Source organism: Xiphophorus hellerii, chromosome 21 (genome assembly GCF_003331165.1).
Source record: "Xiphophorus hellerii strain 12219 chromosome 21, Xiphophorus_hellerii-4.1, whole genome shotgun sequence".
Classification (NCBI taxonomy): domain Eukaryota; kingdom Metazoa; phylum Chordata; class Actinopteri; order Cyprinodontiformes; family Poeciliidae; genus Xiphophorus; species Xiphophorus hellerii.
This window is the reverse complement of record NC_045692.1, coordinates 22,152,109-22,177,245: the sequence shown is the minus strand read 5'-3', so window position 1 is coordinate 22,177,245 and position 25,137 is coordinate 22,152,109. Positions and strand designations below refer to the sequence as shown.

At 37.6% G+C, this 25,137-nt stretch overlaps 2 long non-coding RNA genes across 2 annotated transcripts in view; both read left to right on the top strand.

Moving 5' to 3' along the window:
• LOC116711870 (uncharacterized) overlaps positions 1 to 218 on the top strand; it is a 44,425-nt gene extending 44,207 nt beyond the window's left edge. Inside the window, exon 4 of the long non-coding RNA XR_004337353.1 lies at positions 144 to 218. This is a non-coding gene — a long non-coding RNA (uncharacterized LOC116711870). The remainder of the gene's footprint in view (positions 1 to 143) is intronic.
• LOC116711869 (uncharacterized) overlaps positions 1 to 25,137 on the top strand; it is a 463,421-nt gene that overhangs the window by 199,194 nt on the left and 239,090 nt on the right. The gene's annotated exons all lie outside the window — the stretch shown is intronic.

The window sequence follows — 25,137 nt, the reverse complement described above, 5'->3', positions numbered from 1 at the left end:
ACACCCACGCCCACGCACGCACCCCCCTCCCCCAGTGATAAACAACAAAATATACTCATAAGGAAATACTCAAAAATACTGAAAAATACTCATAAGGATGGCGATACATTGAGATTTTCTGCTTCTGTTTTTGTTTCTACCAGGGAGGAAGGAGGATGTCAATAATATGCTTGTTATTGAAAGGCAGGAAGTGAGGAAAGGGGAAAAGGATGAAAAGGTAAGAATGTATCAATGGGAAAAGAAAGGTGCACCTTTCTACATTCAATGCTGCACCTGGTTTCATGAAACAAACCCACTGAGCTCCTGGCAGGGCCCTGCCTGCCTGCTGGTGATGAATATTACAAAAAAGCATAAAAAAAGATTTCTGATAACCTCTTCTGATGAAGGCTTGCAATTCCAATGCAACAGCCCATCGCTATTAATTTAGTTATTCTAGGAATATGATATCTAGACTTTTAAATGTGGAAAAGAGAATAGATGAATTGAAAAGACACAAGGCTATTAGAAAGCTAAAGCTCTGTGAAAGTTTCAGGGTTCTATATTTTTTCAAACTCACTTTTATTTTATTTTTTCTAAGCTTTTGTTAGATTCTGAGGATCAGTGACGTTAGTAACGCGTTACTAAGTAATGCGTTACTGACGTCGGACCACTTTTTTCAGTAACGAGTAATCTAACGCGTTGCTATTTCATATCCAGTAGTCAGACTACAGTTACTTATCAAAATCATTTTGCGTTACTGTGCGTTACTATTTTCTTTTGGAATTTAATTTTATTTCCTCTACGCGTCTTGTCGAGTGATCACCGTTTTTATGCGACAGAAATGTAAACAATGGAGGGAAGAGGGAGATGCGCATTTTGTTGGTAGAAAAACAGGAATTACTTTGAGTTTCTGTCGCCAATTATAAGCGGCTGTGGGCTTTTTTTTTTTTTTTAAAGTCGCTAGCAAATTTAATGAGTCTCGGGTTGCGCTTTTTGAGCTCGTTTTTGAACGTGAAGTTGCTCATTTGGGCTTGGAAATAAACAGCAATAAACCCCAGAATGTGTCTGACCTCCAATTAGTTTTAGTCAGGCTCTCCCTGTCCATCATTTCCCAGATGATCCGTCCCGCTGTGTCTTTGTTAATGTCAAGTTAATATATTACCTGTCAATTACGTCGAGCTATCCAGAACATTGGAAACATCGAGACTAATATAATGAACAGCGCAATAAACGTGAAAACAACCACGAATGAACGAGTCCGTAAAGTTGTGCAACTAAACGGCATTATAGTTATTAATATTAAGATAAGTGTCACAAATCTTTGCAGGAGCCATCTGAATTGTGGAGCTGCAGGAGGAGCTCTGTGCTCTGACACCAAACGCAGGGCCGTAACGCACAACCTGGAGGCTGAGGGGGCCGGGGGGTTAAAATCCTTCTTAGAGTTTTCCAGACAGTAGTGGACCACACAAAAACATGCACAAATTACTAACGTTTTTTTTTTTTTGTACTGTAACTATTAAAAAAATCTCCCCTTCAGTTCAACCTTATAAGTGGAGACACATTGTTGATGTTACCATTATAAAATAGCTTACAATTAAGTATTGGCAAAGATCAATGTAATTTTCACAGCGTTGTAGTTAGCAGCCGCTGAAAGTAACTAAAAAAGTTACTTTTAATGTAACTTAGTAACTTTCCAAAACAGTAATCTAACGGAGTTACTTTTTCAAGGAGTAATCAGTAATCTGATTAAAGTTACTTTTCCAAAGTAACTATGCCGTCACTGCTGAAGATTTTAAAAGGGGAGCTATTATACTAAACTCACTCTTTGTATGTTTTTATATTTTCATTTGGGTCTCAACTGCTTCTAAAAACAGCCCAAGCTTTTAGGCAATACGTTTATGTTTTTAGGTGTCACGAAAACCTACCGATTGTTAAGTCATAATCAGCGGTCACTGTGCTGTTACCCAACAGCCCCAGCTGAGCTCCAGCATTTTGGTCAGCTGGTTTTTGTTTTGTTGTTGATTTACCATCCAGAAACCACTTGCTGCATTCTTGTTGATTGTGCAGGAGGCTCCACTTCTGCTTTTCAAAGATGTACATCTGTATAATTGCGGATCTGTTTGCAGCCATTTTCACGTGCGAGTGTAAATGTTGAGTTGGGCAGCTTAGATTTGTACCGCTTGATTTTTATAGTTTGTCATGTGTACAGCTGTTTGTAAACCATATTTTTATTTTAATAAACTTTATAGATTGTTACGTTGTTACCTAACAACGGCAGCGAAACCCAGCCCCGTTACCCAGCAACCCAAGTGGAGCTCCAGCAGGTTTGGTCAGCTGGTTGTACAATGGCTGCTGGAAAAGAAAGGTGTTTTGTTGCTGATCTACCATCCAGAAACCACTTGCTGCATTCCTGCTGGTTGTGCAGGAGGCTCCACTATTGCTTTTCAATGGTGTAAATTATATAATTGTGCATGATGATGATCTGTTTGCAATCATTTTTACGTGTGCCTGAGCTCTAATTAGGCAGAACGACAACTGCTAGCAGAAACATTGAGTGCCAACAATAGTTGACTTCCTTAAAAACTTGCTAGCAGTAGCATTAGTTAAAATGCTAACAATCATTAGCAACAGAACTTGTTATTAGTGGCAATAGCTGTTGGCAACAAAAAGCTCAAACAACTACTAAATGCTACCAAAACAAACCTCCGCAAATAGAATGCTAGTATTTTAAGCTAGCAACCATAAGATTTAAAACATATTCATCTAAAAACATTAACAATTTTTTGTCCAACAAAACAACTTGGAAGTGGTTTGTAATAGCAAACCCATGGAAACCTGTATATGACATAAACTATATCAATCAAAAATAATGGGGCGGAAATTGGAACTCAGCATGTAAAGGATGCAAAGTAACTTATTGGTTATATCCATAACCACAAAAGCCTAATGCATCAATTATGAAGAAAAGGTGAGGTTTAGAAAGCTTATTTAAAGGATTTTAACATGAGGTTGGCTGGATTCATTCATAATACTTGATATAAGTAATACAAAATACTGGTTTATAATTTCAGGATGGTACAAAACAGAAAATGTTATATTTTTGGGGTCTGAATCTACATTAAAATGCTGTATAGACAATAAAAACATGACAAAAAGTTTGGTAGTAACCATTTACCGTTATTTAAGTGTTAAGATGGACCATCAGGATAGTGGAAAAAACATGTAATGTGTCATGAAGCTAATAACTGCTTTGCTTTCTTATCATTTTTCTAAATGTTACATTATAACCTTTCTCTCTGACGTTGGAACGTTTTCTTTGACTTCACCTGTCTCTAGCGTCTATTCAGACGGGACGAGGACACACTTCGAGGACAACATATTCAGTCGCTCTCCAGCAGAGAGACACATTTTGAGGAGGCGAATTGCAAATAAAAAGAGACTGGACATGAATATAAATGCTCTCTCCATTTTTCTAGCACAGTTTTTTTTTGTGATTGGACAATTTTGCACCTTTTCCCCCCCCTTTTTGTTAGTTTGTTTTGGTTGATATTAAGTATTCACCTAAGGTTCTACGCTTGTTCCAAGTTTCAATAATAAGTTTTGGAGGGTTTTGTTTTTAGAACAACACGGGCTTCGACTTCTCCCTTCGCGCAATCAAATCTGAATTCCACTTGGCCACAAAAAACAGGTCATTACAGACAATTATATCAGCAGGATCACAAAGTTTACAGCATTTCTTCAGCCAGCTATAATGGCCGTCTCAGCTGTGGCCGGCCAACAATCCCGTCTACTTTCTCTCCTGTTGCTTAGCTTTAACCTCGTTCCAGCGCTGCAAATGCAAATTAAAAGGTAATGTCCTCTCTGCTGGGCAATCAAGGCTTTTCATGACTAAACAACTTCTGCTCCATGCAACCAAAAGGAACTTATTTTTCAGTCCCAGTTGGACACAAAAGACAGCGATTCAGTACAACTGCTATGTGCGGAGCTGAATCTTTAAGTAACTGGAGTTCAACCTCATCTATATTTCATGTCATCTACCACTTGCCAATGTCAGGACTCAATAATAGATGAGAGGTTTCAGAGTTATTATACACTTCATATCTGCTAACATGTCTCTTTCTACTTTACCTAAACAGCTACCCTTCAGTGTTCGCTTTGTTTTTTAATTCTGCTGGTTTAAGTTTTGGGGGGAAACACAGAAACAGTGTGTTAATGAAGCAGCGTTAATGTTTTTGATGTTGAGCCAACAAACACGCCTGTATTGAGTTGTAGTTGTGCTCACACCTAGGGCGGGTTCATCGAACCAGCTGAACCTGGAGCTCCAGGAGTCTAGCAAAGATTTTTCAGATTTTGTTGGAGAGACAAAAGGAGAAAATTACAGATGTTCTCTGCTCTGGTTTAATTATATGATAATTTGATGATAGTTTTGCTGCTTTATATAACACGACTGAACAGGAAATTAACAGCCAGATGGAGAACAGGCAGAACTTATGTTCAAATCATAAAAGAAACCAAGGACTAAACATAACCATGTCGATCCATATGGAGGTATATGTGTTGTGTAGTTATGTTATTTGTCAGGATTTCCATATGGACAGCGACTCTGTGCTGATGAAATTAGGCATCTTGACAGTTTATTGGTGATACGTTTGTGTAAGTGTAGTCAAGCGACAGCAAAATTTAAAACGTTAGCTGTGTGGTGGAGAAAATAAAGAAGAAAAGGAAAGGAGGGTTGGTAGCCAGTTACTATAAACACAGAACAAAACCCAGAAGTACACTGGCAGCAAAGAGACACTGTAAGACATAGAAGTGCAGAACTAGAGGTAATTTATGTTGAAGGAAAAGTAGACAATCAAATCACAAGAACTGGGCCAAAAGTAGTTATTTTTAGAAATGAAAACAAAGCGTGTAGCTTTATCAAAAACTACATTCATTAAGAGACACAGCTAAACCATGACATACCAGCTTTATCTACAAAACTTGTCAAAATAAAACTAAGGTTCACAAACAGCTGTACATAAACACATGACATAAAGTATTAAAATCAAGTGTGTTAAAAATCCAAACTGCTGCTGGCCACGCCCACAAATCAACGTTTATAGTCAAAAATTAATGGTGCAAACAGATGCACAATTACACATCCGTGCATATTTGAAAAGCAGAAGTGGAGCCTTCTGCACAACCAGCAAGAATGCATTAAGTGGCTTTTGGATGGCAAGTCAACAACAAAACACTTGTCTTTGCCAGCAGCCATTGTACAGCGCATAAAACCAGCTGACCCAACGTGCTGGATCTCTGTTGGGTTGCTGGGTAACGGGCTGCTCTCACCTGGGGTTGCTAGGTAATGGCGAAGTGCCCAAATGTGACTTAAAAATTGGGAGGTCTTCGAAATGGCTAATTTTCCAGACACCAAATTGATTGTGTACTGGGTGTTTTTAGAAGCGGTAGAAACCCAAATGTAAGTACAAAAGCATTCAAAATATGAGTTTTGAATGCTTTAACGGCAGAAATGTTCAGGTAAAAGTTCCATCTAATTCAACAAGAGCAGTATACTTTCTATAAAAGTTAACAACAATGTTACAATTATAATAAGATATTCCTGACATTCCTCTGGGCAGAACCATTATGGTCAGACAGAAAAAACAACTGAACGATGTGAATGTACAGTTAAACACACAAACTCTTAGTCAGTGGTCTTTTCTATTTAAAGGTGTAAAGTTGTCAGGTTCACATCACTGAACAAGTGAAGATGCCAAATGATGAGACAGTGTGGATAAAAAGTTGTTAGTGATTAATTTTGACCTTACAAAAATGGAAAATTAAGCTAAAATTTAGCTTATTATGTGCTAAACAAAATTTTTGTCCATTTTTAACACTAACTTTATCTGATAAATGTTACAGTAATATAAAATGTGATCTCTTCTTGCTCTAAAAATAACAGAAAACCGCCTCGGTACAGTAATCCTTTAAAGAAAAGCAAATGAAATAGCTTGATTAATTATGCTTGGAGGATTTAAACAGGCTTGTAGAAACCGTGAAGCTGCTGGGACAAAGAAAGAAACGACTTACAGTGACATCACCTCCGTCGCGCCTGCAGCCTTCTAGAGAAACAGCGGTTTGTGTCCATGCGCGACTGGCAGCTGCTGTGCAGAAATTGGCCACCATTGGAGCCAAAAGCAACCCAAATAAAGGAAACCCGGGCGCTCCAGCGCAGAACATCTGATACTTCCTGCTTTTAATTCCAGCAATGATTTCTGGAAGAGATGCAGCTAATCCGTGGAATATCATTAAGGAGAGTATTTGTTGGACGTTTCTGTTTAATGCAACTTTGTTTCACACAAACCAAACTGCAAGCTAATCAGCGGTTAGCCCAGCAGGACAGTTGAAGTCAGCGGGTTTTCTCACATGGCATGCAGAATAATAGAGACTGCAGAGTTTCCAGCTTACCTGCAAACCACCGGTGTCTGCCAGGGTGACAGATGGTTTACTCAAGGTTATTCAAAACTCCACTCCTGACTTCTCCACTTCACAAAACATGATTTTCTGTAACTATTCAAGGTTGACAGGTGTAGATACGATATGATGAGAAGCTGTATATTAAAAAAATCTGTTTAAATTAGAAGGTGAACACACTGAAATGATATAAGAAGTATCTTTTATGCTTATAGTCGTAAATAAAGGCTGCCGTTAGACGTCTCTCAGGAGGCAAATGCGACCCAAATCCGCTTATTTTGGCCATATGCAAGACACAACTTTCTGTTTTTTCTACCAGCCTGTAAACCAACCCCTCATTTTAGGAAATAAAATGTTTAAAAAAAAAAAAAGTTGAATTTTATGTTTCTTTCTTGCAAGGTATTGAGTGGTTAAATTGAAAATCAGCAAAATGAGACATTTTTAATCCAATTAATTGATTAATCATCAGAATAAATGTTAGAATATTTGATTACTAAAATAATTGTTATTTCATGCCTTTGTTTAAATTAGTTTCTACTGATTCTGTAATGCTTAACCGATATTTGGGGTCTCTAATTTCTTCTATTTTAATCAGTAATACATATTCCTCTAAGCAGATTTGGACAATAGATTCACCATTTATGTTATCTCATAAAATACCATTAAAATCCCTTAGAAGTTTTGTTTCTAATCTGATTTAACTTAAAAATACACAGACAGAAAACATGAATGTTTCAAAATTACTAACGCGGATCGATTCATCCGTCTGAAATCTGAAGCTGTGACATTTTAAACAACTCAATTAAAAGGTTGCTCACACTGTAGCTGCGGTCAGAAGTGACTCATCTACAGATGCTCTGCACGAAAACCTCATTCCATCGTAATCACCAGCTATGATTGATGCTGACTGACTTCTTAAAATCCACACAAATCAGCAACAAGAAACCAGATGCTTATTCACAGCATCTCAATAAATGATTAAGCCAGATATGCCGCTCATCGACGCCTCACCCTGTAATGTCGGTTTTTATGGGCGTCAGTGAAAGAGGCTCTAATATCCCACACATGAGTAGTGTAACCATTACATGAACAAAAAGGCCAACAAATCAGGATGTAAATCAGAACGTATAGCAGAGTGTTGGCAGTGCAACGTGGATTAAATCAGATCTTCCTCTGGCTTAAAGAGGGAGCTGGGACTCCATATTTAAACAGAACGTGTTAGGAATATGCTTAAAGATGAAAAATTATTACTTTACAAGCTCAGATTGTACATTTGGACAATCTGGAACACATTGAAAATCATTTTTAAAAAAGCACAAAAAGGCCATCTTGTAGAGCAGCAGCCAACTGAAGTCTTCATTTTAATTCTGACATTTTGTTTAGCCGTTTTTGAGTAATTATTGTCCTTAAATGTAACAGATTGTCAAACAAGTTTTTATATTAATTAACACTGACGAGTACAAAAGGCAGTTTTTCAAACAATGTTTTCATTCATGTTGGAAAACAGCTATCCAAACCATGAATGAACTGTTTAAAGGGGACCTATTATGCTTCCTTGAACAGGTTAGGATAGGTCTGTGGTCTATACAAAACATGTTCATTAATTTTTTGCACAAAATCATTCTTGAATATTGAGATTTCAGGAAGAATGAGATGTTTTAGGGCATCTTGTCACTTTAAATCTAAATAAGCTGCTGCTGGCCATGCCCCGTAAACTCAACGTTTACACTCACACATGAAAATGGCTGCAAACAGATTTAAACAACCAAACGTGTGAAAAGCAGAAGTGGAGCTTTCTGCACAATGAGCAAGAAAACAGCAAGTGGTTTCTGAATTGTAAGTGAAAATCAAACCAGTTGTCTTTTTCAAGCAGCCATTGTACAGCACATACAATGGTAAAACATTTATTTATTTACTTATTTGTTTTAGCGTTATTGTTAGCCTTGGAATTAAATTTAGCTCAATGCACATTTTAAATGTTCAGTTCAATCACAGTAAATGTCTAAATGTTTAAAACCAGCTGACAGAATGTAATGGAACTCGGCTTTGGGTTGCTAGGTAACGGGGCCAGGCTTGGCTGGGGTTGCTAGGTAACGGGACTGGGCTTGGCTGGAGTTGCTAGGTAACGGCGCAGTGCCTGTGGAATGTAACTATTGAATTGTATCATTTCCTAGACACTTAAACATTAACTTATTGGGTGTTTTTTAAGCGCTTCGATTATTTCTAGAAGCATTTAAGACCCAATTGGAAGTATAAAAACATCGCATATAAGTTGAACTTCTAGTTCACCAAATAAAAAGTGTCTCTAAAATGTCCTAAAAACACATCGTACTAATGTGCATTTCTAACAGTTTAAGTTAAAAGAAGAAAAATTATGTCTAGATAAATGTGTTTTATGTGACAGTTTTATCTCCTCAGCTACATTTCTTTGTCATGTAGATGATAATTTAACTAGGATGGGATGTTACTTTAGGTATTTTTAGGGAAACTCAACAATATATGACATTCTTACAGAACAATTCCAGTTTAGACGAAAGACAGATCCATGGGCGGAGGGAACAGACAGTGACCTCTTTCTGCATCGGTTTACCCTTCGTCTTCAGCCTGCAGTTACTCCCTGGAGGTAAAGCAGTTTCTCAGGGAAAGAGCCAAAGTCCTGAGTTATCGTGCCTTTGGATCATGGATGAAGGCGCCGATTGATTCGTTATCCTTGTGCATGAGTCCCCTGAGGTTGAGATGGATACTTGTCTGAGCATCGGCAGTTTAATAGGCAAACATTCAAGGTCACAAGCAGCAATAAGAGAGTGAAAAGTGCTGCAGTTTAGCTTGATTAGCAGCTGAAATTAAGCAGAATATAAATTTATTGTATATATATAAAGTGTAAATGTTTGTAGTTGATTTTACTGACCAAGTTTCTGCACAAAAACGAGGAATTTGATTTTCACTCACTGTAAAAACACAAAATCTTGCAAAGTATTATTATTAGCTTATTAGCTTTCAGTACACTTGATAAAAGACTAAATTAATTTATAAGTAACTTCCCAGTGAGATGTAGGAGCTTGTTTTAAGTCAGTAATTCCTTAATTTTGATTTTAAAAAGTACGAGTCCCACTAGTATTTTGGTCTAGTTTCTAGTGTAAATATTTTAGTACATTTAAATATGACAAACCTAATTTACAAGAAACTTTTCAGTGAGTTTTAGGAACCATTATGGATATAAAAAATGGAGGAGCAAATGTTGGCAACAAAACTTGGAAATTTCCAACAGTCCAAAATTTGTGAGGAAAACTTAGAAATATTCTAGAGTTTTCTAGAGTTTGAAAAGTCAAAATTTTCCAGTAAAAAACTCAGAAATTTTAAATTTAATCTCAGGAATTAAAAAAAAAAAATGGCCATGTTCTCCACATTTGTTATGAAAGAAATCATCTGCCAATTGAAGTAGAACTTTTTCATCAATATTGAGGAATTATCTACTTAAAACAAGATCCTACATGTTGCTGAAAAGTCACTTTAAAGTTAGTTTTGTCTTATTTTAAATGTACAAAGATATTTCACTAGAAACTAGACCAGATAATTAGTAAGATTTAGTGTTTCTGCAGTGCACAAGCATAAATATTTGGAAAGATTTAAAAGAAATTTGACGTCAGTGGTTCCAATCTTTCAAAATGTGAAACAAATCGAAGCGGTATGATCACTTCTGAGGAGCGTCTGTCCCCCACAGCTTAACCTGGTAATTTTCACGTCGAGCCGAATGTCCTTTTATGCTCTTGATCAAAATTCGTTTCTAAAAGCTCTCCGCGGTTTGAGTTTCAGCCATCGTGCCAAACGAACGGCGGGCTGGATGGATGGGGGTAGATCCATTTTCTAGTTCAAGGGGGTTCAAATACGGAGAGGAAATGAGAGGCTTATCTGATCAGAAGTGAGGCCTTTGAAGAGAACTGCTGACATGATCATTAAATTGTAGCACACTGAGGCAGTAATGTAGTACAGTTCTGCTGCTTTTGTTCACCTATTGGTAGCATAACAGATGAGGAGAGCCCTGCCGGTTAACATGCTCCGCTTGCAGTTTTTGGTTATTTAAAGCCTTGTGATCAGTGTGTTCTCTGGATGGATTTGATGGAAAATTCATGCCATGAATACTTAACGTCCTCCAAAGCCCTGCTGCGGCAAAATATCTTAGTCCGAGTTAACGCGGCTTCCTGTCAAAATGACCGCTTTCTGTTCCCCCGTCTGGAGACCGCTGCTGCTGCTTACTGGAGGATCAGGACGTTTAAGGGGAAAAGAGACGCTACAGGAATCAATGCGTTATCGACTGCTATCTCACGCCGATTTACAGAAATTTGTTTAGATGCTTGCATTTAATCAGGGTGTTTGGTTATTTCTCTCACTAACAACTTCCTGGGAAACTTGCAACATTAAGCCATACACAGCGTCGTCTCTCCTGTGACTTCCAGTTTAAGGAGCAACACTCTGAAAACTGCTGATTCAGTTGAATCTAACGTTAGAGGGATGTGAGAATGAGATGTTGTACTTCCATTACACCTTTTTTTCACAAAATCATTCTTAGATATTGAAATTTTACTTAGAATGGGCTGTTTTAGGACTTTAAATCAAAATAATCTGCTGCTCGCCACGCCCCCCAACTCAACGTTTACACTCACACGTGAAAATAGCAGCAAACATGCACAATTATACAACCGTATAAAAGCATTAGTAGAGCCTCCTGCACAACTAACTAACAAGAATGCAACAGGTGGTTTCTGGATGGTAAGTCAACAACAAAACACTTGTCTTTTTCAGCAGCCTTTGTAAATCAATCAATCAACCAATCAAGCTTATTTGTATACTAAATTTTAGCAACAAGGCAGTTCAAAGTGCTTTATATCATAAAAACATAAAAATAAAAAGTCGGTAATTGAGAAATCAGTAACAAACATCACATTATGTTGAGTGTATCATCAAAATCATCGACACACATCAAATTTGTTGGACAATGTTTCATTTATTATGGTTCAGAGGCAGCTCTAAACAGGTGTGTTTGTTGTCTTCATTTAAAGGAACTCAGTGTTTCGGCTGTTTTGCAGTTTTCTGGATGTTTATTCCAGATTTGTGACGCATAGAAGCTGAATTCTGCTGGAAAAACCAACTTGAGCTCAGCTGGGGTTGCTAGGTAACGGAATGTGACTGAACATCCTGGAAGTTTTTGAAAACCCCAAATGGAACTTTGGTAATTTTTCTTCTACTGAACAATAAACCTAACAAAACCAGAGAATCTGGACTGAATAATTATTGGACAGTTCAATCAAAACACATCTCAGCTTTCAAAAAGTGCTGGAACTCTGCTACAGTTGCTAGGTAACTGGCAGAGCTCGGCTGGGGTTGCTAGGTAACAGGATGTGACTTAACATTTGGGAAGTTTTCGAAATGGCTCATTTTCCATTAAACCCCCCCGGCCCCCAACTTTAACTTAAAAAAAACAGCGGGGTGTTTTTTTTAGACTGTTTCAGAAGCAGTTGAGACCCAAACGGAAGTAGAAAATGTGCAAAAAGGGAATTTTAATTTAAGTTTTTAGGTTTCTATTGCTCAGACTTTAGTTTAATTACATAAAATTTCAATAAAATGAAACAGGTCATGAATATTTTCCACTGCAGAGACGCCAAATAATAAGTTTTTTGTTCAAACATTAAAAAAGATTTATCTTAAGGTTTTTCCTGGTGTGGAGCTGAAATTTTGTTTGACATTAATTTCATATCAAAGCCAGGCTTTAACAGCTCAGATATATCTTACAGATACAAAGTAAAACAAGCCCTCAAACAGCTCTAGAAACCATCAGTTTCATTCACATTTTAGTGTTGCAGGAGAGCCGAATTGGTTTTCATTAAATCTCCCTGTCAGCAGAAAATGTGTTTGATGTCTACAAGTGCAGCCTGAATAATTCACCGAGCTAGAACAGAAAAATAAATCATGGTCACTGGAATGCTACCAGAGGTAGTCGGTGCTGTTTTTATGAGATCTTATTCCTGGTGGCAGGAGAACACGCTTTCTTTTTTTTCTGTTTGTTATTCAGGAGTCGGTCCAGATGAAAGTCGGAGCTTAAAAAGCCAAAACCAACTTCTTCTCAAACATGCAGCTGAATACGTGTGTGAGCGCTCACACGATATAAATAAATAAATTCAAAAAACTCTCCCTCAATACTTCAAAAGACCCATCTGATACAATAAAGAAGAAGACGGAGGAGAAAAATGTAATCGGCAGCACCAGATTGGGTCCAAAAGAATTCCTGATCTGTTTTTTGTCCTGGACTGCATTACATTTTGTCATCTGGACAAAGTTGTCAATCAAGCCGGCAAACCTATTTTACGTCGTCAATAGGACAGAGGAGAGAGTGTTCATTGCTTCAATAGAGGGCCACAGATTAAAGTAGGCCAAGCAGAGAGGAGGTAATTTTCTGGGCTGATGTATTGACACTAAGACTCGATCATCTCCTGCATTGTGTCTCAGATCTGCTCCGAGACGGACAGACCGTGGAGAGAATTACTGCCGCCGCGCGCCATATGGCCTCAGCGCCTCGTTTTGGAAAAGAAAATTTGATTTTACGTCCACGTGTTTTTGCAGAATGCTGCAAAAACATTGAATATTACCAAGTATTTTTGGTTTGGTTTCTATCACAAATATCTTAGGACACTTAAAATACTAACTTACGAGTAACTTTTCAGCAAAATGTTAGTTTGTTTTCATTCTAATTCCTTAATATTGATAAGAAAATGCGGTTTATTTCACTTTCATTTATAAGTGTAATACACTGCCAGTGGAACTTGCAATTTTTTTGATCGAAATAAAGGAATTAATGACTTAAAACATCGTCATAAATCATGTAAATTTCTGAGTTTGAAAACTCAAGAAAGGGGGGGAAGCAAGGGGTAAATTTACACCTGAAATCCCATAAATTTTCTAGAAAAAATTTAAAATTTTGTCACTCCAACGTCAAAATTAAAAAACAAAAGTCATAAATTTTGAGATTAATCTCATAAATCTTTTACAAGCGAGGAAATGTCTGAGCTCATAAAGTCAAACATTTTTGACATTAGGAAATTTTCAGAGTTTCAAAACTTAACTATTTAAACTTTTTGAGGTCATAAATTTTCCTAGAAATTTTTTAGATTAACCTCAAAATACTGTAGTTTTTCTGGGCAGAAATATACTCCTCTTTATCCATCCATCCATCCATCCATCTTCTTCCGCTTATCCGGGGTCGGGTCGCGGGGGTAGCAGCTTCAGAAGGGAGGCCCAGACTTCCCTCTCCCCAGCCACTTCTTCTAGCTCCTCCGGGGGAATCCCGAGGCGTTCCCAGGCCAGCCGAGAGACATAGTCCCTCCAGCGTACTCCTCTTTATTCTCTATCTAAAATGCCCGTAACTACGCCGTCATACGTTCCACTTGCAGATTATTTTTAATTATAACAAAGCATTTTTATAAGTGGAATTATTCACTTAAAACAAGCTTAATCTCAGAATTTTTTTAAAAGAAAAAGCATGCACATTTCTGAGTTTGCAAACTCAAAAAATATTAGAAAAAAAGAAAATACAAAAAATGGATAGATTTTCAGTAGAAATAACATAACTTTTCTAGAAAAAACAAAAATATCGCCACTCCAAAAGTGAATTTTTTTTTAAAAAAAGTTAGAGATTTTGGGATTAATCTCAGAAATTTTCCAGAAGAAGCAAGGAAATGTCTGATTTCATAAAGTTGAACATTTTTGAGTTTTGAGATTAATCTCAAGACAGTTTTTGGGCAGAAATATACTCAGATTATTTTACTTATAACAAGACATTTTCCCATACTATAAGTAAAATAATTATTCAGAGGAATTAGTACTTATTTATTAATATTAAGGAATAATCAATTTTTAAAAAGTTCCTTTATCTTCTTGAAGTTACTTTTAAGTTAATTTTGTCATATTTCAAGTGAAGATATTTGCACTAGAAACTAAACCACAAATGCTTTCTATGATTTTGCGTTTTTGCAGTTTGTCACGACTGATATTAAAGATTTATATATGTTGCAAAAATGCTGCCTTGTGTAAAAATGTTTGAAATTATTCAGGACTTTTCATCTGACTGAAGTGTTGAAGCCAATCATCCCCACGTCAAACACGACGCCAAAAGCTCGGCCATAAATAGTCAAAAAATGATGCGGCTTTTAGCCGGTGGCAACGCAAATGTCAAAACATTAACACCAGCCTGAAATCTGCGGAAACACTTAGCCGATTGCAGAGAAAAGAGTCGCGATTAACCAGCTGCGATCAAAGAAACGTTCTGCCTAAACCTGGGTTTCATTCTTCCAGCCTGAACAAGTCTGCGCCGAGTGTCGGTGGTCTCGAACAAAGATCTATCACTCGGCGAGCGCGAGTGCACTGACAGCATCGTGTTTCTGTGAGATGAGAGCAAATGAGTTTACAGTACACTCTGACAGACTTCAGCCTGCACACTGTCTGCAGGAGATGCCTTTATTCCTTTGTTTCAGAGCAGCAAGTCGAGAAACATGTCAACTTGTCTGCTAAAAATAAAACAACCCATGATTAGCGCTGAGGGGATTTAAATGGTATATGCATCTTCTAAATAGTCTGCACATTAAAAGAGAGATTTATCCTCACGAGTGAATAAATATCAAATATCTCATCTCTTTTCTGCGTGACCTTTTATTATATAACGAGTCGCAGCAATTACAGCATCAATCTGGCATTCAGTCTCATCCAATAGCGCCATCCAAATGTGTCAATAATAATTAATTTGCAGAGGTTAATGGAAGAAGGGCTTTGACAGTGCCAATAAGACGTAAAGCTAAGGCAGTCCAGCTCGCAAAATAATGTTCTGCATGAGGTTCAGTCAGGAGTGTGAGGATAATATCAGTATAATGAGTTTTCTGCTGGTTTATTCAAATGGTTATACTGCAAAAACACAAAACCTTACCAAGTTTTTTCTACTGAAAATATCTTAGCACACATAAAATAACACAAAACAAACCTGCAAGTAAGTTTTCAGCAAGATATGAGCTTGTTCTAAGTCAATAATTCTGTTTGAAAAGTCAAAAGTTTTCAGTTTTTGAAATTCAAGTTTCCTAGTTTTCTAGATTAATGTCCTGGGATTTTTACTAGAAATGTTTTCACACTGGAAAATTCTAGAAAATTTCATATTTTTCTCCCACAATTTTCTGACTTTTGGGTTCAGAAATTTTCAACTTTTTTCTAGAAAGTTTTTCAGATTAGTCTTTTTTTGGTGAAAATTTTCTCCGCCTTTATTTTATATCTGGAATGGCCTTAAAACAAATTCCTATAATACATTGAAAAGTTACTTTAAGTTAGTTTGATCTTGTTGAAGTGTACCAAAATATTTACACTAGATACTAGACCAAAAATACTTAGGGGCTTCAGTTATATTTGAACTTTGACTTAAACGATTAATCAAATTCATTGTGATTAATCGATTATTGAAATAACATCCAACTAATATAGTAAATGATTAATCGTTAACAGGAGTCCATTTGCTTGAAAAACACTATATTCAGAGAAGTAATTAAGACAAAACTGTACCAAAAAATTATTATTTTTTTCATTATAATGAGAAACATTTTCTAAAAAATTATGTATTATTACATTTTACGATATAAAATGTCATTTTCTTTAAAAAAGTAAAATTATTTACTTATTTGCATCTTTTAATGAATTTCTAATATTGTGTATAAAAGACTTAAGTGAAAAAAAGAAAAATATGCAGAATGAGACAATTTGTTATTCGATTATTCATCAGAATAATCAATCAAATAATCGATTAACAAAATTGTTAGTCGCAACCCAACTTTCTTTATGATTTTCACCTCTCCAACTGATGCTACTAAAAGTATAAGTAACTAAAATGGATGAATATTGTCATGGTGACAGGTTGTTTTTTAGTCATTAGTTTAACTATTCTTCACATGTTCGTTTTCAGGAAAAGTTGTGAGTTTTTGAGGGATAACTGTGTTTCCTGAAGGAGAATCTGATTTAGTTTCTCCTCTCCGTTCAGAAATTTGGCGATCCAATCCTCAGAGATCCGGCTCAGAGAACAGAAGCTGTTTGCTATTCCAGCAGGGGATTAAGGTGAGGGGATACTCATCTTAAAGGATTGAATTAGGTCAGGGTAGTGAGTTCTCTGAAGAAAAACCTACTCTGGGCTTTAGTCAGCGACTGTCCTCTAAAATAACAAAAAGTTGAAGAAGGAAAGATCTGCAGTGACCATGTGACGTGTTGCACCACATAAGTAAACGCAGTTTTTCTCATGAATATCTCTTGACTCTCACAGATTGTCCCTTCATGCCTGTAAAACCCTGGATCTGTGCTTTTAAACAAGCAGTTTTATTGAGCTTTAAATGCTGCTGGTGCATTTTCCCCCCCTCCTGTACCCATTTCCAGCAGAACATATTGGCTGGGAACAGAAACACCGTGATTCAGCTGCTGACATTTTAACCATAATTGGAAAGAAACTGCAGTAACATATGGAAAGAGACGACAACTTGTTCCTGCAACATGTTGCACAAACTTTACATGGATTCCTTCGTTTCACACCTGCAATAAATCACACAGGAAGCAGGACTGGAGACACTTCAGGGGAGAAAACTAAGGATGTACGATATTATCAACATTGGAGTCATATTTTAACATATTGATGCGATTTTAACAGACGTTTATTTCCATTTCTGTTTGCGTAGCAGGAAAGTGTGCTGGTATAGTTATCAATGTAATGTTTGAAATAGAAGTTTGTGGTAAGTGGTTCTCATGTGCTCTCTTGTGGTTAAAGTTGTCTGTGCAAGAGGAAGAAATTAAAGTCAAAATTCTGAGAAAAAACAGTCAAAATTTTGAGAAAAAAGGCAAAATTCTTAGAAAGAAAGTCGCAATGTTTCAGATTAAAGTCAAAATTCTGACAAAAAATTCAAAATTCTTAGAAAAAAAGTTAAAATCCTGAGATTAAAGTCAGAAGTTTGACAATAGTCACAATTTTCAGAAGAAGGTGAAAAATTCAGAGATTAAATTAAAAATTCTAAGAAAAAGTAAAAATTCTGAGAAAAAATAGTCGAAATTTTGTGGTTAAAGTCATAAATCTGAGAAATAATGGTCACAATTTTCAGATTAAAGTCATAATTCTAAGAATATTCACAATTTTGAGAAAAAAGTAAAAAATTCTGAGATAAAAGTTAAAATTCTAAGAAAATAGTCAAAATCTTGAGGAAAAATTTGTCAAAATATTTAGAAAAAAAGTTAGACTGAGGAAAAAGTTTTGTTTTTTTTTCTTTCAGTGACCATAATCCTCTTCAGTAAATCAAATGTTGCTTCTGGTGGAAAAGACGAAGAAGACGACAGGAAGTGTTAGGAGTAGGATGACGCTGCATGTTTTTTAAACTTATTCACCTGTGATTTTTGTTGTGTTTCTTATTCAATGGAAACAAATTGTTGTTTTTTTTATTTAACAGAATTTTGAAAAAAGTTTCCGTACATTTGTATTGAAAACGCAGCTAATGTCAACCGTGTGAGTGTAGGAAAATGACATCTTTAAGCTAAACAAACAAATTAAGCCTAATTTAAATTGACACTAAATGTCATTTATTTCCATTGTTCTTATAGAAGTCAACATTATTAAGTGATAATCAAGACATTCCTTTTTAACTGAGCACTTTTTATCTATGTGGAGCGTTTCCTCACATGCCGGCACATTAATCCACGCGCCCTGAATCCTTCACCGCGCACGCCTGACGCTTCGCCACTCCAGCGCCGATCCATTACAACTCCAGTCCAACACCACCGAAAACCACTTTCTCCTGGTTTTATCGAGGTTATACCTGTCCAGATACGGCAGCCATTAAATTAATTAAAAATAAAAAAAAAGAATGCCGACATAACGTAGATGGATGAGGCTGTGGCTGAGATATTTACAGGTAACTTAATTACATTCACAAAATAACACATCTAGGTCACAAAGAGGGGAATTCTAAATAGGCAATTAAGCCGGTGGTAAGAGCCTTAATAAGGCAAGCAAAGTACATAAAATGAGGGGAAGTAAGTGAGTGTCAGAGCAAACGACTTTGCCTAACATTATTCATCATGGGACTAAGTGGTAAGATGGCTTCTAAATTCAAGCAGCATTAATCCCTGATAGCGGGGCTCAAACCAGCCAGTATCAATAACGGCAATAATAACTCATCCATCTGGACGCCATCCAGACCCCGACTGCTTAATTAGGCCTCCCTCATGAATATGCCTTCCAGACTTTAGCAGGCAGAGAAGAAGAACACGGCGGAGAACAATGGAGGCGACGCGCTGTCCAACTGTATGGCAAGCCAGTTTAGCATTTAATCTGTTTCACTGCACTTATATTCCAGATGTCTGAAATTGGTTTATAACTAGATGCATTAGTAAGCTAAGATATCTCTAATTAGTATAAATGATGTCACACTTATTGGGGCCATTCAATATTAAGGACGTATTGATTTAAAACAAGTTCCTATGTCTTGCTGAAGAGATACTTGAGATTTTGTCTTATTTTAAGTGCACTAAGATATTTACACTATAAACTAGACCAAACTACTTGGTAAGATTTTATGTTTTTGCAGTGTAGGCCTCTGGAAGACCTTGATCTGCAACAAACTTCTAGAAAACAACAAAACACCCGAAAAGCTTTAGTTCCTCTACACTTAGGCTAAAATCCAACCTGTTTAGATTTGCTTTTGAAAGACAATAAATTAAACATTGACCAACATATTTGATGTGTATTGATGATTTTGATGTTGACACTCATCAAAATGTGATGTTTGTTGCTGGTTTTCTCAATCGTTGACATTACGGTGTATTTTATAACTTTGTATTTTTCTCTTTTAAAGTTTAAAGCACTTTAAACTGCCCTGTTTCTGAAATAAAATTGACTTCACTTGACTTTACTGATGTTCTATAAATTAGATGCTTTTTTAGGGCGTCTTGTCGTTTTAAATCTAAATAATCTGCTGCTGGCCACGCCCTCCAACTCAATGTTTACACTCACACGTAAAAATGGCTGCACACAGATGCGCGATTATACAACTGTACATCTTTGAAAAGCATCGGTGGAGCCTCCTGCACAACAAACAAGAATGCAGCAAGTGGTTTCTGGATTGTAAGTCAACAACAAAACACTTGTCTCTTCCAGCAGCCATTGTACATCACATACAGTAGCAATGATCCATTTCTAAACAGTAAAAGTTGCATATAAAGAAATGAAAAAATTGAGTGTGGAGAATGTAGGTGCTTTAAAACAGGAGATAAAATAACTAGAGGCTGACTCCAACTGCAACCAAGGTGCCATTTTTCTCACAACAAGTTTAACGCTGAAAGGAAATTTCCCATGGATTCATGTTCCACACCAAAACGGCACCTGACTTGGGCAAATCGTGAGTGAAATGGATTACGCCTCGTAAATGAGCCCGGCTTGGGGGGTTGCTCTGCGAAATGTAAATGAGAGGAGGATGTGTGGTGACCTTTCTGATGGAAGGATGTGGAGGGTAAAGCGACTTAATCAAACGTGGAACCCTTCGTGCCACGCCGCGATTCGCCCGGCGCTCGGAGTGAGCGCTGAACCAGACTGTAAAACTTGATCAATTATTAGAATGGGCTGTAGTTTTATGTGTGATGAGACGAAGAGGGACGCCTCTTAGCGGTTTCGCTCTCTCTCTTACACACACTCAGAGGTAATGACCTTTGGCTTTTTCCAGCGTTTGGAGATCGGTTCAAGATGCCGGCGGCCGAGTCAAACTGAACCCAACCTCGACGCCGCCGCCAAGCAGAACGCATCAGCTCCACCTGTCCCACAGCATCATGTGCAGTTAGGGATCAGAGATCTCGGATAGCAGAAAATACAGAGCCTTGCAGGAATCTTCTCACTTTTTCACATTTTATCAACCAGAAGTTGTGTCTGACTGCGGGGAGGAAGTAATGTGGTTCACGGCTTTCAAAAGATATTTCAGAAATACAGTATAGATATGAGAAGTGTCGCATCCAAACAGAAGCTCCTTTTAGTTTTAAATACAAATGTGTAACAATTTATTCTGAGTAGGAATCCAGGTGTTGCAGTTAGTGAACAACCTGCAAAAACACAAAATCTTACCAAATGTTTTTGGTTTAGTTTCTAGAGTAAATATATTAGTTTCACTGAAATAAGACATAAATAACTAATTTGTCAGCAAACCTCAGGAACTTGTTTTAAGTAAATAATTCCTTAAAACTGAGAAAGAAGTCCTAGATTAAATGGCAAATTATTTCACATATAACAAGGCAAAAATGTCTTGTTATAGATGGATTAAGGACATATTTTCCCAATGTTAAGAAATTATTTACTTAAAACAAGCTGCTATATCTTGCTGAAAAGTTGCTTGTAATTTAGTTTTGTCTTATTTCAAGTGTGCTAAGATATTTGCACTTGAAACTGTAATATTTTGTATTTTTGCTGTGTTGTTCTTGGTGCAGCGCCCCCACAGGCGAGGAGAGGAACAGATTTTTCAAATGGTTTCTAACATTTGACACAAAATGTAACAAATGTTGTGGTTTTGGTCTCCAATCGAACCGAATCTACCGCGCTACCAGGTGTGAAAACTCCTTTAATGTGATGAAATGTAAAGTGGTGTGAACACTTTTGCGAGGCTCTATGTGCATGAGTGAATATGGATCGACAGCGGCGCCGTGTCCCATGCTTTCTCAGCCAGGCAATGAAACATGAGCGCCACAGTAGGGAAAACAATCAATCGTCTTGTCATGCCCGAACACATCCCTGCATCCGTCATGTTTTATGAAGCACACAAGGTCGTACAGTTGTGAAGAAATCTTTTAACTGGCAAAACCTTTTGCAGACTGCGAGCTCATAAAAAGCTCCTGTGCATGCATGTATGTGTGAGCGATTCTTTGAGGATAAATGGGCCTTTGCGTGGCGGGTCGTACCTTTTATGGCGCCGTAGAAGGAGCCTTTTCATTTTGCTCTGAGAGCAAAAAGCCTGGGGGAAATCAAAGTAAGCATTTCCCCCTTATTCTAAAGCGCCACCTTTAATAGGTACAAAGCCAGCCAAGCGTTCAGCCCTGTCCTCTGGACTGTGAACACATCATGGCTGGAACTGCCAATCGATTCCACGCCGTGACACAAGAATTAACCAAGAATTTTTACTTAAAAAGTGAAGACTTTATTTGCAACCAGACGTTTGAGCTGTAGCTTCTGTCGGAGACGGATGGCTCATGAGTCATTACATGCATCAGCCGGAGAGTGAGTAAAACCTAGCGGAGCAGCTAAGCAGCATCTTGATTTACTGCGCTACCTTTAAGGCCAGGTTTAAAAAATGAACAGACCCGTTCGCCACACTCATTGCACCGCCTTGTCCTGGGGGAACAGAGCATGGTGTGTTGCTTTGTAAAGCAGCACATTAATAAGGGAAGAGCTTGTTCTGCCACATCGTTTAAGTGTTTCCAGAGGTCACGCACCGTGTCCCGCGCGCTCTTTGGGGTTGGAGGTACGGAGACGTCCCATTTCTTAATGGATACTCCACACATCAGGATTCCCTGGAGGAGGCTGCACACGTTTCTCCTCCTAGTAAAAAAGAACTTATCTTAAGATGTTTTACATTTGTTCATAACTGGTTCCTCTAGATTCCAAGTACATAATAATAACTCAAAGCAACTTCTTGCAGCAGATTTTATATTAACTGGTTATTATAAACCCCTGAGAAAGAGTTCAGGACTATTTTGTTCTCTGTCTTGTCCTCATTTTGTTAAAAATTCACCTTTTGCACATTTCTTTTTTTTTGGTAATAAGTTAATGCTTTTTTGTGTTTAGAAAACAGGCCGTTTCAAAAACCTCCCAATTGTTAGGTGGGAGGTTTGCTGTTGCCTAGTAACCACAGCAGAGTTCTGTCTGTTACCTAGCAACCCAAACTGAGCTCCAGCACATTTGGTCAGCTGGTTTTACCACTGTATGTGCTGTACAATGGCTGCTGGAACAGACAAGAGTTTTGTTGGTTGTGCAGAAGACTCCATTGCTGCTTTTCAAAGACGTACCCTTGTATAATTGCACATCTGTTTGCAGCCATTTTCACTTGCGAGTTCGCAAGTTTGGGGACTGTGGCCAGCAACAGCTTATTTCTATTTAAAGTGTCAGAGGCCTTAAAACATCTTATTCTGACTAAAATCTCATTATCTAAGATTGATTTTGTGCAAAAAATTTATTGAAAATGTTTTGTATAGACCAAAGATCAATCCTACTCTATTAAAGGAAGCATAACAGGTCACTTTTAAAGTATTTTGTAGATACAACTATGCTTCCTAATTCTGTTCCAGGTTTTAAAGGAGATAACAAAGTCAGAGGTGTGATGTTATATCAAACCTAATTGATAAAAAGTTTCAGTATTGGTATTGGATCGATATCAAAATATGTAGACTCAACCTCCTCTACCGTACTGGAGTGCAGGGTGGATCAATACTGAAAAAAAAATCGTTGTCACTCAGTGGACGTCCACCAGAAAGTCCGCTCAAAGGTAAATGTTTACAACCGCGTGGCATTCTGGGTAAATACAGCCTAAACAAACGCACTAGTTTAGTGCTAGCAGAAGAAATCTGACACTACTCCATTTTTGTTTCTGTTTCTTGAAGAAGGAAGTTGCACCTCAAGAGGTTTTCATGTCGTTTCCTTCAGTGGTTCTTACTGCAGCGCCCCCACAGGCGAGGTGGGGAACAGGTGCAGTGCGAAAGAAAACCACAGCAGCTGAAAATGTAACAAATGTTGCAACTTTGGTCTACTGGACTATCAGGTGTTTTATCACCCTAAAACTCTTCATGCTGCTTGGACATGAACTCAACTGAAAACTGACTTCCTTCAATCTAAAAATCATCTGTATTGATGGAAAACAGCTGTATGTCTGATGATGCACCTGCGTTTTAGCAGTGACTTGGATCCCCATGCAGCAAAAAAAGGGGGACAAAGTCTTTGTATTCCCTCTGAAGTGGGATCAGAGAAACTACTACATAAATTAATGAATAAACACCACATGCAGAGAGATCTAGAGCAACCCCTTCATCATACTGATGCAACAGCGAGGCAACCCCCAGAGTTGTGTGGCTGCTAGTTGTTGTGACGTTTGAAACATTTATTGAGCTAATTCAGGTGTAGAGAAGTGACGGCCGAGGCAATTTGAGCCCTGACTTTCCCCTCCCCTCATCCAGGTGGTGATTGATTGTTTATTTTTGGGACGGGAGGTGGGGTTGAGCTCACACTGACAAATTGGACTTGAGGTGTTTATTTTAGCAATGCAAGTTTATGATGACATACATGTCTAATTAGGAGCAACATTAACAAGAGAATATAGGAAGGGGCAAAGTTGCTGAGATTACACTAACGAATAAACTGTATTACAGGCAACATCCAGACCATTTCTAATGCAGTGAATATAGAATTTTTAGCTTTTTGACATTTAAAAACGGTGAAGTTTAATGTATTTTACTGAGATTTTAATGGGTACACCTAGGGCTGTCACAATTTATAATCTTTCTCTTTTTCTACCAAAAACTGAATGACAAAAGTCTTCAGTTTGGTGTTTTGGTCTCAACTAGCCCTTTTTTTAAAGGACAATTTTGTTTACAGATACATCATAAGTAATTATTTATGTTGTTTTGTTTATTTAGAATGTCCAGTGCTTGCATTATTATGCCATTACTTTGATATTAGAATAAAATGGCCTCAAAACAACAATATGATCGTTTATTGCAAAAACTTCTGGGACAATTTATTGTTCAGCAAAATTTATAATAATGACAAGCCCAGAAGCTTCAACACAAAGCCTCCACTTGAGTCAACATGTTGTGTGTTTTGTGTTTCCAGGGGCAAGAAACTGGCATTTTTGGCAGTTTTTCTTTGCAAAACAGCTAAAGATGCATTTGCGAGGTCAGACATTGATGCTGGACACCAATTCTCTGCTCTGATTGCTTCCATATATGTCCAGTTGGGTTGAGGTAAGGCAATCAAGTTCGTTGCTCATGTGTTTATGGATTTTGTTATGCTGGAGCAGGAAGTGGCTGTCAGTCAGCTGAATGCTGTTTCTCCATGTTTGCTTCTAGGGATGCAGAGTATTTTACAGCAGTATTTTAAAGTCTATTCTCAGAGGTACATGGAGCCAGTGTAGGAGCTTTAGATCTGGTGTGATGTGCTCTAACTTCCTGGTTTTAGTCGGAGCGCCAGCAGCAGCAGCAGTGTTCTGGATATGGATTTGTGAGTGACCTCACAAATTTTTTGGTAAATTTGTGAGGACACTGTTGCAGTAATCAATGCAACTAAAGATAAACACATGGATGAGTTTCTCTAGATCCTGCTGAGTCATTAGTCCTCTAATGCCGGAAATGTTCTTCAGGTCGAAGGCCGACTTTGTAACTGTCTTTATGTGTCTGAAGGTTCAGGTCAGATTTCAGCCTGATCTCTAGTTTCCAGTTCCCAGTAACTGAAGCTGTGTGTTGACTCTCGATTGTTGGGTTCAAAGATAATAACTTCAGTTTTGGTTCCGTTCAGCTGGAGAAAAGTCTCTAAACTGTTCCCACAAAGTTGGAAGTTAGAGTTCTCAAGCATAGTTGTAATGTTCTTATATTATCTATAAGTTAGATAGGAACGAGGCAAGAGCTAGTACC